We start from the raw sequence: 14,465 nt of genomic DNA on the forward strand, positions 1-14,465 counted from the left end.
TGTGTTACAATAACCTGAGAAATTAAGTAGGGCCTCATTGTTGAACGCAGGGGATTCGTTGACGAGGATGCATGAGGATCTCGTCGACAAAGACACGACACGTTGATGAGAAGATACCGAGAGAGGATTTTTGGAAGTTTGAAATTCATTGACTATGGGTGCGGGTTCGTCGAAAAATTTTCTTCAGGACTCGTCGATGAGATGACGTGTCTCGTTGACGAATCCGGGCCTATAAGTACTTCTAAAATCAAATTTTGACAGAATTTTCAGCGCAAAACCACCCTCTCTCTCTCTCTCTCTCTCTCTCTCTAAAATCCTCCCCTCCCCTTCTCTCTTCGATCCTGACTCCGTTTCTTCCTAGATCGAAGATTTGAGGCCACCACGTTGCTCCTAGTGAAGTTCTCTGCAAGTCTGCCGGAGCTAATCACTGATGGAGTTGGTTTGAAATTCATCACAATCTCAGGGTAAGACATTTTATTCAGTATTTGCTTTTCTCCACAGTTATAAGAAATGTAGTATGCTAAGAAATACAGATGTTTGGTTATGGGGGATGTTGTTTTCAGGATGTTGAGCAAGGAACCCTGCGGGTATAGGGCCAGAGTACAGTAGGGGTTTTCTAGAATTTAGGTAAGGGAAATATGCTATGCTAAAGATTTTTAATATATATAACAGAAGATTATGAATGTGTATTTACAAGCATGCAGATCAGATTATTTTTCTAGAATATCATGAATATTATTTTTACAGCAGAATTACAGAAATTGAGCATGAGATTTTGATTATTCAAATGTGTGACATGAGTTTATAACAATATAATATGTTGATTTTACGGCTTTACAGATATTCAGTTATACAGATTATTAGCAATGAATGAGACTTATAGTATTTCTTAGAATAACATGATTTTTAAACCATAACACCCAGACAAAGATTATAGCTATTACAGAAAGAGAATACAGATATTACAGACATAAATTACAACTATTACAGATAGAAATTATAGATATTACAGACAGAGATTACAGATATTACGGATAGAAATTACAGATATTATAGATAGAAATTACAGATATTCTAGATTTATAGTGTTCTAGTTGTTTTGAAATCATGTTAAAAGTATAACAATAAATATATATTTATATGTGTGTACAGTATTACATTATATCAGAAATCCCTGTGGAAATTTTAGATAGAGATAAACAGTAGAGCACGGTACCGTTGCTATTACAGATAAGAGGCAACCACATTACTCAGCTAGTATGTGAATTCCATCTAACTGTGGTAGGAGAGATTGCAGTCTCCCCAGCAAGCTGAGTTGAGGTGGCCGGTTAGACGATCTTAGATATGGAGATTGCTAGGAGAGATTGCAGTGGGCCAGATTGGTGGATGTTACAGATATAAATTGACTTGCCTAGTAAACCAACTAGAGTAAGTCCAGCCTACGGGCCGCACAACCCTATCATGAGGGGTTTTATCATGATACACAGATCCTAGGGTGCAGCAGAAGTTCTTATGTACAAATATATCACACAACAGCAGTTTATATTATTATAATAGCAGTATGTTTAGATAGTATATGCTTTAAATTACATTACATATATAATGTACAGTTTATCAGTTTAATCATATTACAGTATCAGTATTTTAAATGTGTAACTCAGCTGCCACATACTAGTAATAGCATATTTCCTCTTAATGAGCATCGTCTCATCCCAGTGACTTATTATTTCTCAGGAGATCAGGCAAGCAGATCAGGCTCGCAGGTAGAGGTTGCTTTGGTACTACCCTTGTTGAGAGGGCAGGTGTATTTTGGTGCCAGTGAGTTAGTGGTAGATCCCAGGTTTTTGATGTTGTCACTGGGTATTCTTGTATTGTAAATTTACTTCAGAATATGATATGTTGACTCTACGAGTCCAATCCTATTTTGATAATGACAAATAACTTGATATTTGATCTGTGTATTGAGTTTGTGAACAGGACTTACACTGAGCATGCATAGAAAGATAACGAGTCATGGACGTCATAAAGTAAAGCTTATACATTTTAGAAAGTACCATGGAACTCAAAGAGTATGAGAATCAAGATGCAAGCGGCAAAGTTCAAGAATATTTTGGGAATGGGTATTTAGATTCCATGTACTTACATTTTCGTATGATTAAATGATTGTTAGGATTCATGCATTTCATGTACATCATTAGGGAATCTTCATGGACCTAGAAATGTTTGGAAAATCATGAAATATATGTTTTATAAAAGGCCCAAGAAAAAGAGCAAAGCATTTTTTTAATTAGAAATAGGAAATAAAAAAAGGAGGGGACTTCGGTAGCCTAAAGTTAACCTCAGGCGCCTGAAGAATTTCTTCAATAGCCTAAAGATTAAGTTCAGTAGCTTGAAGAATTAAATGGGAAAGATAGAACCTGACAGAGGTACCTCGGTCGCCTGACCCTGGAACCTCAGGCGCCTGAAGTCGAGTTCGATTGCCTGAACTCGCAGGAAAGCCTTAAAATTAGTTTTTTATTAAAAAGACTCGTGAGCTATCTTATTGATCCAACAGCTGAGATCAATCCTAAAGGTAATATACTATATATTATGAATATCTAAACCCTAGAAGACAAGTTAGACACACAAGAAAGAGAAGAACACACCTTGTTGCAAGATCATTGAAAAGTGTTATACGATTGCCTATACATCAATCTAAAATCTTCAAGTTTGGGCAAATCAAATCAGATTTTCAAAGGGAACTTGTTTACTCTACTGGACTTCAATCTAGTATTGAGGTTTGATCTTTCAAGTTATTAGTGTTGTGACTTTTCATCTTATCTCATTGCTTGTTCTTGACTAAGTATTGAAAAGTTTTGATCTTGAGTGTGCCTATTCATATAAAATATATTTTTGAGAAGATCATTACTTGAGAAAACTTATTTAACTTGCTTTATTGATTTTTTTATTTAAGTGTGTATTTTCTAAAGGGTAAATATTTTAGTTATATTACTACTTGATTAAATATCCTTGGTACTTACAACTATACATTTAATTGAGGGATATTTTCTGAAAATTAATATTCTCAATTTGTGATTGAATACATGAGATAAAGCTTTGTGATTTTGATTGAGTTTGTATTCAAGACAAAGATTTTGTTAACTAGTTCACTTCAAACATACTTTTGCACCTTTACAAAGTGAACCAAGAACCCTAGTTAACTCCAAGGCATTTCAAATATATTTTTACTTGGGTGTTTTGATTAAATACGAATTTGTGTGTTGACACATATCATACATCAAACGATTGTTTTGTTTTTCATACATTCATGAGCTTCAAGTTATATCATATGTTAATGTGCTAGGAATTTGAATTGTACTCACAAGCTTTTGTTAGAAGCATTGTTTTGAGTGTATTTTCCAGATTTTATTATATACGCGATTCAGGATGTGAACCGGTGTGTGAGGAGAGAGCTGTATCTCTTGTAAGCAGCGGAGTAGGAGGAAGCTTTGCCTCTTATAAGCAGCGGATTGTACGGGAAGCTCCGTCCCACTTTAAGGAGCAGGGTTTTAGTGAATCCTTGAGTGGTTGCTCAAGGCGAGGACGTAGGCCAAGTCGGCTAAACCTCGTAAAACTGTGTTTATCTTCTCTCTTCCCTTCACTTTTTATTTTTAGCATTGCATTTAATTTGTGTATATTGCATGCATAGATAGGATAGTCTTGCACTTAAGTAATTGAGTAACAAGAATTTATTGGTAAATTTATAAGAAGGGTATAAAAGGTAACTAAATGCCTTAGAATTTTTTTTTAAATACCCAATTCACCCTCCCTCTTGGGATTACACCTTAATCAACATTATAGTTTTTTTGGTATTATATATAGTAGTTCCCAGTTTTTGCATACCGCTGCATAGATATGTACGAATACAGGGTTTTATCAGTGCTCCTTTGAGCCTAGGGTATTATCAATAGTATTTCAGACAGATGTTATTTATGTTATATGTATATAGAAAGAAAAAAAATATTAAATAAATTACAGGTCGTTACAGTTTGGTATCAAAGCCTAAGTTGCTAGGTTCTATAGACTTTAGAATGCGGTGGGAACAATACCAAAAAATAGGAATGAGGTTTGTTTTGTGGTCTGAATACAGGATTTTTGTGGTGGTTTCTGTGTTTTTCCTGTGGTGATGATTTCAGGAAAACCATAGTAAACTATCGATGATTCATGTGTTTGGGTTGCAGGATTGGATTTTGGAATAAAGAATAAAGGAATGGTTAATAGAGAAATTGAAGGTTTAGTTGAATGAGTAGATTAGATTTGTACGGGGGATAGGATACTGAAATTATGTTCTGTGTTTTTTTAGGATGGATCCAGGGAACAGCAGTATAGATGCTGGAGGTGATAGACCAAGACCCTCCAGTATGAGAGGTGAAGATACAGATGTCGTATTACGTAACATCACTTAGCAAGTGATGGATGAGTTGGCTAGGAGCAGAGGAGAGCGTAGCTGCATGATCGAGCAGTTTGCGCGAATGAAGCCTCCTTCTTTTATTGGAGGACCTGACCCGATTATAGCTGAGAGTTGGGTTCAGGATGTTGAGAAGATTTTAGCAGTGCTAGCATGTAAAGACAAGCAGAAAGTGGCATTTGCGTCATTTAAACTGACAAGAGAAGCAAAGCGCTAGTGGAGATCAGCGCGGTTGATTGAGGAGCAGAGGCTAGATCCAGTTCCAATATCGTGGATTCAGTTCAAGGAATTATTCTTCGAGCGATATTTCCCTGCTATCGTTCGGAGCGCAAAGGTAGTAAAATTCCTGCATTTGGCTCAAGGGCAGATGATGATGTCTCAGTATGCTACACGATTCATTGAGTTGTCCTATTTTGCCCCACACTTAGCATCGGATGAAGAAAAGAAAGCAAGAAAGTTTGAAGAAGGTCTAAGGCAAAATTTATTTAAGCAAGTCATTGACTTCTGGGGGCAGATGTTCATGGAGGCAGTAGTTGGAGCTGCTATTATAGAGAGTGGTATGCAGAGAGGTGCTACAGCCCAGAGTCAAAGGAAGAGGTCTGCGACTCAGGATCTACAGGCGAGTTCCAATTGAGGGCCATGGAGAGGAGATCAATACGGAGGTAGTTAGGGATGAATGGCAGACCGTGGTGGTCCTCAGGGTGGACGAGCTATTTCTACTTGTCCCAAATGTGGCCGTAGACATCCAGGTGAATGTAGGATAGGAGAGGATGTCTGCTACCGATGCAGGAGACCCAGCATAGATCATGGTCGTTTCAAGGATTGTCAACTCAGGCACCAGCTCTCATACCATATCAGGGTGGTTATTAGGCGCTCCGTGGAGGATAATAGAGGAATACTGCACTGGCAAGAGTGTATGCGTTGATGCCGGGTGACGCCGATGCAGCTGGAGACGTAGTTACAGGTACCCTTATTACTTTCTCATATACAGCTGTTGTTTTATTTGATATAGGTGCCACCTACTCTTTTATTTCATCGGTATATGCAAACTTAATGGGGTATGAGGTGCATTTGTTGGATATTAGGTTGGCTGTAGTTACGCCGACTGGAATAGTGGTGAGATGTAGGAGGGTACTCAGGGACTTTCCAGTGACTATTTAGGCAAAGATATTGCTAGTTGATTTGGTGATATTAGATATGCAGGGGTTTGATATAATTCTGGGAATGGATTGGTTAGCAGTTAATCATGCTAGTATTAACTGTCATTTGAGTACAGATCTTGGTCGTGTTAAGGATTTCCAGCTCAGGCACCAGCTCCTAGACCATATCGAGGTGGTTATCAGGCGCCCCATGGAGGACAACATAGGAATACTGCATCTACGAGAGTGTTTGCGTTGACATCGGGTGACGCCGATGCAGCTGGAGATGTAGTTACAGGTACCCTTACTGCTTTCTTATATACAGTTGTTGTTTTATTTGATGCAGGTGCCACCCACTCTTTTTTTTCAACGGTATATGCAAAATTAATGGGGTATAAGGCACAGTTGTTGGATATTGGGTTGGCTGTAGCTACGTCGACTGGAATATTGGTGAAATGTAGGAGGGTACTCAAGGCCTTTCCAATGACTATTTAGGGAAAGATATTTCCAGATACGCAGGGGTTTGATATAATTTTGGGAATGGATTGGTTGGCAGTTAATCATGCTAGTATTAACTATCCTTGAAAAGAAGTGATTTTCAAACCTCCAAGTGAGCAAGAATACAGATTTCTTAGTTCACAAGTTCGTTTTTAGCCATAGGTTGCGTCAGCTATTCAGGTGATGAAACTAATTCAAGATGGCTTCCAAGGTCTTATTGCCTACATAAAAGAGTTGCCAAAAGAAGAACTAAAACAAGCTGATATCCCTGTGGTTAGAGAATTTTCTAACGTATTTCCAGAAGAATTACCTAGCTTGCCACCGGACTGTGAAGTTGAGTTTACTGTGGATCTTCTACAGGGGTCAGCACCAGTATCTAAAGCTCCTTATCAGATGGCCCCAACTGAGTTAAAAGAACTGAAAGATAAATTACAAGAATTACTGGATAAAGGATTTATCAGACCCAGCGTGTCGCCCTGGGGAGCACCAATTTTATTTGTCAAGAAGAAAGATGGGACCATGAGGATGTATATAGATTACAGGGAGATAAATAAACTGACAATTAAGAATAAGTATCCTCTTCCCAAGATCAATGACTTGTTTGATCAACTCTAGGGGACCCAGGTCTACTCTAAAATCAATCTGCAGTCAGATTATCATCAGGTGAAAGTAATGGCAGAAGATGTCTCCAAAACGGTTTTTCAAACGAGATATGGGCATTCGAGTTCTTAGAGATGCCATTTGGGTTGACTAATGTACCAGTAGTATTCATGGATTTAATGAACCGAGTGTTCCATCAGTGCCTGGAGTAGTTTATGGTTGTATTCATTGATGACATACTAGTCTACTCGAGGAGTTTTGAGGAGCACGAACATCATTTGAGGCTGGTACTGCAAACATTGAGAGAGATAAAGTTGTGCGCAAAGTTCAGGAAATGTGAATTATGGCTGAGGCAAGTTTCTTTTCTTGGCCATATGATCTCTGAGGCAGGTGTATCTATTGATCCGAGTAAGATAAAGGCAGTGGTAAATTGGGTAAGGCCTGGAAATGTTCAAGAGTTTAGGAGTATCTGGGTTTAGCAAGTTACTATCGGCACTTTATGGATGGTTTCTCCAGTTTGTCAGGTCCGTTGATGCAACTTACGAGGAAAAATGTAAGATTGGAATGGACTGATGACTGTGAGAAAAGCTTTCAAGAATTGAAACAGAGGTTGGTGACTGCCCCAGTGTTGGCTATCCCATTAGGAGAGGACGGGTTTGTAATATATAGTGATGCATCCCTGAAGGAACTTGGGTGCGCATTGATGTAGCACGACAAGGTTATTGCATATGCTTCTAGACAACTTAAAGAATATGAAAATGATAAGAATCATCATGTGAATGATTTAGAGTTAGCTGCTATGGTGTATGCTCTTAAAATCTGGAGACATTATCTTTATGGTGGAAAGTGCGAAATATTCACGGATCATAAGAGTTTGAAATATTTCTTAACCCGAAAAGAGCTGAATATAAGGCAAAGAAGGTGGCTAGAACTTATTAAATATTATAACTGCACTATTAGTTACCACCCTTGGAAAGCGAATGTGGTAGCAGATGCTCTGAGCTAGAAATCAGTGGGACCAGCACTAGCAGCTATAGAGATTCAGCACCTGATCCTGATGGATTTGGAGAGACTTAGCATAAAATTAGTAGGAGATAGTCCTCATGCATTTGTTGCCAGTCTGGTTGTACAGCCTACACTATATGAGAAGATTAAGGCCGCTCAGGGTGATGACGCAGAATTAGCAGAGGTAATGGCTAAAGTATGGGATGGTTAGTGGGAGGAGTTCAGCATATCAGATGATGGAACCCTGCGGTTCCGTACTAGGCTATGTGTTCCTGCAGATACCGAAATCATGAGAACTATATTGGAGGAGGCTCATAGATCCCTATACAGAGTCCATCCTAATAGTATTAAAATGTATCGGGATCTGCAGGAGTATTTCTAGTGGAGTGGAATGAAAAGGGAAATTGCCAAATTTGTACAGTAGTGTTTGACATGCTAGCAGGTTAAGGCTGAGTACCAGAGACCAGCAGGACAGTTACAGCCACCCTTCATTCTAGAGTGGAAATGGGATCATGTTTCCATAGATTTTGTTACGGGATTACCACCTGTGCGACAGGGATTGAATACAATTTGGGTGATTATTGATCATCTGACGAAGACCGCCCATTTCATCCCTATTAAATTCAGTTATTCCATGGACAAACTAGCAGAAATATATGTACAGGAGATAGTTTGCGTCCATGGTGTATCGGTATCCATAGTCTCAGACCGAGATCTTTACTTTACTTTGCTATTTTGAAAAAGTTTTCAGGAGGCTATGGGTACACAATTAGCATTTGGCCCTTTTGAGATACTAGAAAGATTAGGGTCAGTTGCCTATAGGCTAGCTCTGCCGCCAGTTTTATCCAGAATACACGACATGTTTCATGTTGCTATGTTGAGGAAATATGTCTCAGATCCATCCCGCATAATTAGCTATGCAGAAATAGAGTTTAAGGATTCATTAGCTTATGAAGAAGTACCAATACAAATATTAGACAGAAAGACACAAACATTGCGCACTAAAGAAATTCAGCTAGTAAAAGTTTTGTAGAGTAATCAAGCTATAAAGGAAGCTTCTTGGGAGCTCGAGGAGCAGATAAGACAGAGATACCCGCAGTAGTTCCAAGGAGTTTAATAGTAAACAGGTAAAGTATAATAGTTAGATAATATTTCTTTTGCAGTTACGTGTATTAATTTAGTTAATAGGTAATCTTTTAGTTTTATATGTGTAATCTCCCAGAACATAGAATCTAACCACAGTATTCCTCCGCCATAAGTGAGGGTAACCAATAAAATAAGTAGACCATTTTCCTCAGAGAATGATGTATGGTATAGATAGTGAATTTCTAGGATGAAATTTTATAAGGAAGGGAGAATGTAATAACCTGAGAAATTAATCAGGGTCTCGTTGACGAACATAAGGGATTCTTCGACAAGGATACATGAGGATCTCGTTGATGAAGACACGTCTCGTCAATGAGAAGATACCAAAAGGGGATTTTTGGAAGTCTAAAATTCATCGACGATGGGTGCAGGTTTGTCAACGAACTTTTTTTAGGACTCGTTGACGAGATGAAGTGTCTTGTCGACGAATCCGGGCCTATAAGTACTTCTAAAATCAGATTTTGATAGAATTTTCGGCGCAAAACCACCCTCTCTCTCTCTCTCTCTCTCTCTCTCTCTCTCTCTATAAAACGCTCCCCTCCCCTTCTCTTTTCAATCCCGGCTCTGTTTCTTACTGGATCGAAGATCTGAGGCCACCACGACGCTCCTGGTGAAGTTCTCTGCAAGTCTGCCGGAGCTGATCGTTGGTGGAGTTGGTTTGAACTTATCACAATCTCAAGGTAAGACATTTTATTCAGTATTTGCTTTCCCCACAGTTATAAGAAATGTAGTATACAAAGAAATACAGATGTTTGGTTCTAGAGGATGTTGTTTTCAAAGATGTTGAGTAGGGAACCCTGCAGGTTTAGGGCCAAAGTATAGTAGGGTTTTTCAGAATTTAGGTAAGGGAAATATGCTATGCTAGAGATTTTTAATATGTATAGTAGAAGATTATGAATTTGTATTTACAAGCATGAAGATCAGATTATTTTTCTAGAATATCATGAATATTATTTTTACAGCAAAATTACAGAAATTGAGCATGAGATTTTGATTACTCAAATGTGTGGCATGAGTTTCTTACAGTATAGTATGTTGATTTTACGGCTTTACAGATATTCAGTTATACAGATTATTAGCAATGAATGAGACTTATAGTATTTCTCATAATAACATGATTTCTAAACCATAACACCCAGATAGAGATTATAGATATTACAAACAGAGAATACAGATATTACAGACAGAAATTACAAAAATTATAGACAGAGACTACAGATAGAAATTACAAATATTATAGATAGAAATTACAGATGTTCCAGATTTACAGTGTTATGGTTGTTTTGAAATCATGTTAAAAGCAGTAAGATAAATATATATTTATATATGTGTACAGTATTACACAATATCAGAAATCCTTGTGGAAATTTTAGATAGAGATAAACAGTAGAGCACGGTACCGTTGCTATTATAGATAGAGTGCAACCACATTACTCAACTAGTATGTGAATTCCATCTAACCGTGCCAGGAGAAATTGCAGTCTCCTCAGCAAGTTGGGTTGATGTGGCCGATTAGATGATGTTAGATATGGAGATTGCTCGGAGAGATTGTAGTGGGCTAGATTGGTAGATGTTACGGATATAGATTGACTTGCCTAGTAGGCCAACTAGAGTAAGTCCAGCCTACAGTCCGCACAACCCTATCATGAGGGGTTATATCATGATACACAGATTCCATGGTGCAGCAGAAGTTCTTATGTACAGATATATCACACAGCAGCAGTTTATATTATTATATTAGCAGCTTGTTTAGATAGCAAACTCAGAGACACAGATATGCTTTAAATTACATTAATATCAGTATTTTAAATGTGTAACTCAGCCGCCACATACTAGTAATAGCATATTTCCTCTTAATGAGTGTCGTCTCATCCCAGTGACTTATTATTTTTCAGGAGATCCAGTTAGGCGAGCAGATCAGGCTCTCGAGTAGAGGTTGCTTTGGTACTGCCCTTATTGAGAGGGTAGGTGTATTTTGGTGCCAGTGAGTTGGGGGTAGATCCCAAGTTTTTGATGTTGTCACTGGGTATTCTTGTGTTGTAAATATGCTTCAGAATATTGTAGTTTTTCTGGTATTATAAATAGTAGTTCCCAGTTTTTGCATACCGCTGCGTAGATATGTATGAATGCAAGGTTTTATCAGTGCTCCTTTGAGCCTAGGGTATTATCAATAGTATTTTAGACAGATGTTATTGACTCACTAGAAAAATGAGCAGCTCGAAAGCTATCCCAAGTATAGGAGTTACGTCGTATAATATTAAGCCCAAGGGCTAGATCGTCTCCTCAGGGAATGCGTTTTAATCTCAAAATTTACGTTCTTCCAATCGAAATTAAAAAGGTACTGAACTCAGTTCAGATTCAGGATTTTCAAAATTATGGACCTAATTTAACAAATTAAATACACACGCAAATTAAATTCCTAAAACTAGAACGCACTAAATTAAATAACAATAACGAAAACCCTAATCTACTTAATGAAACACTGGAACGTGCATTAATTAAAAATGGCAACTTTGAGCTTGGAATTAAAAGCACACTATGGAAACTCAATCAGATTCAAGCACACACTAAAAATCGGAACTTTAACAATTCAAGAACTCAAACCAAAATTTAGTACATTAAACACTTAAACAATATTGAGACAATATAAAAGAAAACAAACTATAACAAGAAGGAACGTAGACTAAACCAAACCACAATTAAAAATTAAGCTTTTAAGAAAAGAAGGCAACTAGTTGAAGCAAACAAATAGTTGAAGCATAATAATATTAAACAATTTAAATGACCTTCAAAATCCAATTTTTTTTCAATTAAAAACAGTAACAATCCCTAACTTAATAATGGAAGAGAAAAGAAAAGGAAAGGAAAGAAAAAGAGAAAACAGAAAAAGAGAAAGAGAGAGTAACTGAAACTAAAATAAAACAAAGAAAAGAAGAGAGAGAGAGAGAGAGAGAGAGAGAGAGAGAGAGAGAGAGAGAGAGCATGAGCTGTGCAGGGGCTGCTTAGCAGGGTGGCTGGTTGTGGCTTTGGTCTGGTAGAGTCTTGGCCTGGTGCTCATGGAGGCTGCTGCTGTGTTTGCTGCCTGCTGAATGTGCAGAGAGGCTGGAATGGGTGCTGTGCAGGGGCTGCTGTGGTGAGGCAGCTGTAGCTCAGGTCTGGTGCTCTTGGGTAGCAGAGTCTGGCTGTGCTGGAACAGGGAGCTGAGGAGGAGGCTTGCTATGCTGGTGTTTCACGGGTTGCAGCAGAGGGGCTGCTGTTTGCAGCAGAGAATGGCTCGGCCTGTGCTGTGGGTGTCCTCGGGTCTGCTGTGTTGGCCGTGGGAAGGGCTGCACTGGTGCTGTCTGGTGCTCGCAGTAAAAGTTGAAAACAAAGGAGGAAAAAGGAGGGAAAGGAGAAGAATAAAGAGGAAAAAGAAGAAGAGAAATACTGAAAGATAGAAAAGCTAAAAGAGATACCAAAAGAGAAGACAGGAGACAGCAAGGAAAAATAAGGAGAGGAGAAGAAGAAGAAAAAAAAAAGGAGAAGAAGAAGAGTATATGGGAGAGAAGAGGAGAGCTTGGTGCGCAGGGCATGGCTGGGAAAGAGGGGAAGAGAAGAATAAATAAAGATTGGGGAAGAAAGCCCTAGACCCGGATCCAGCCAACTTGACCCGGTAGCTTGACCCGAATTGTTGTACTTTTTTTTTTTTTTTTTCATTTTTTTCATTCTCTGTTCATCACAAATCTGACCCTTCTGGAGCCCGTATCTCAAAAAACTCAAAACACAAGAGTTTTATATAATCCTTTCTTCTTTCTCCAGAAATTTGAATCGTCTCGATCGGAGCTCAGGCAGAAAAGTTATGTATGAAATACAAACAGGTGTTGGTTTTGGTTCCCGGGAATTTTCCTGCGACAAAAAAATACCAAAACTCCATAAATAGTGCAATAAAGTTCAAGAATGATGATTTTGGAACTTTATTAAAATATTGGACAATTTTGGACATTTAATTAAAATATAAACCGTAAAGCCCGGGTTAAACATCCAATTACGCAGTTTCGGCGCGTAATCATTTATTTGTGTTATATGTATATAGAAAGAAAAAAAAATGTTAAATAAATAGCAGGTCGTTACATGTATTTAATTGTTTGAATATTTTATTGGGTTTCTAATTATATAAAAAGAACCTAGGCTTTTGTAATACTATTTGTGGGATTGAATTAACCTAGGAGAAAATTTTTAAATATCCAATTCACCCCTGTTAGCTTTACCGTGATCCCAAAAGGGGGGGTAAATTGGTATTTTTAAAATTTAATCCCTAGGTCAATCTCCTAACACCAGTATATTCACAACCCTATGGTCAATCTAGTGCAAGTAAAGTAAATGTATACCAAAAAGTAAATAAAGCAACTTAATCAATCACACAAGCACCAGAAAGTAGTAAAAAGAGGGTGACACGCAGATATGTTATCGAGGTTCGGCCAATTGCCTACATCCCCACCTTGGCTAACAAGCACAAGGATTACCACTCTAACTTGCTCACTTAAACAGGTGGAGCGGCACCTATACAAACCAGGTCAATTAGCATAGGGCTGACCTCAACCTTTACACCAATCCTTACCGGACTGGATTACCGCCCCCTCAAGCCACGTTTGGAATCACTCAGATTTACAATTAAATGGTACAATATAAAAGTGCTTTCACGTAAAGCAAATTTGTACCCAAATGCATTCAATCACATTCACCACAAATGATTTAATATGTAAGCTCAGTGTGGTCTAAATAGTTCAACTCTCAAATGTATTTTCTATTAGTGTAATGCGTACGTGAGAGTGTCAACAAGCAATCTTTGTATTTCAAGATGTTCTCAATCAAGGTGCTCAAATAAAGATATTACTCAAGTTTCAAATATTCCAAATAGCGGAACATTTCAATCACGCAAATAGTGTATATGCTTGGTTTGCAAAAGATATGCAATCTTTGTATTTAGAAAATGATATATACTTGAATAAATATTGCCACAAATATTAATATAACGAACACAAATATCTTTTCACAAATATGTCAATATGAATACCACAAGATATTTGAGTAGGTTTTGAAAATGATTTTGCAACCCAAAAACAAATACAAAACTTCCTAAGTTATTACAACGAAAATGCAACACTCGGAAGTTCAATACAAGTTTTTTTAGGATAGGCTTATTAGCAAAGCCCCCTAAAAGAACTTAGGTTTTGCTCTCGTAAAATCGATTCAATATCACAACAATGAGAGAGCAAACCTTGCTGTTTAAATACTCAAAAACACTTATAGAGGATTTAGGAACTTGAGAATGTAAGCTAGAGTGTTTGTAGAAAGAATATGAGTAGTCGAGGGTATTTTGCTTGAAAGAGAATTTTTGAATTTGTTTGCTTAATTAAAAATTTATAATTTTCCTAAATGAAGGGGTATATATAGACACCCCATGAATTATGACCGTTGGGGGCCTATTAGGAATTATTAGGAAAGTTTAATGACCTTTTAATTATTTTAACCCTGTTTAAAATATTTTAACCACAGTAAAAAATCAGGGCAACCCAAGAGGTCCGGTCGACTAGAACCATTTCGGTCGACCGAAGTTCATATGGTTTGGTCGACCAGGACCATTTTGAACT

The sequence above is a fragment of the Malania oleifera genome, chromosome 13, assembly GCF_029873635.1.
Source record: "Malania oleifera isolate guangnan ecotype guangnan chromosome 13, ASM2987363v1, whole genome shotgun sequence".
Classification (NCBI taxonomy): Eukaryota; Viridiplantae; Streptophyta; class Magnoliopsida; order Santalales; family Ximeniaceae; genus Malania; species Malania oleifera.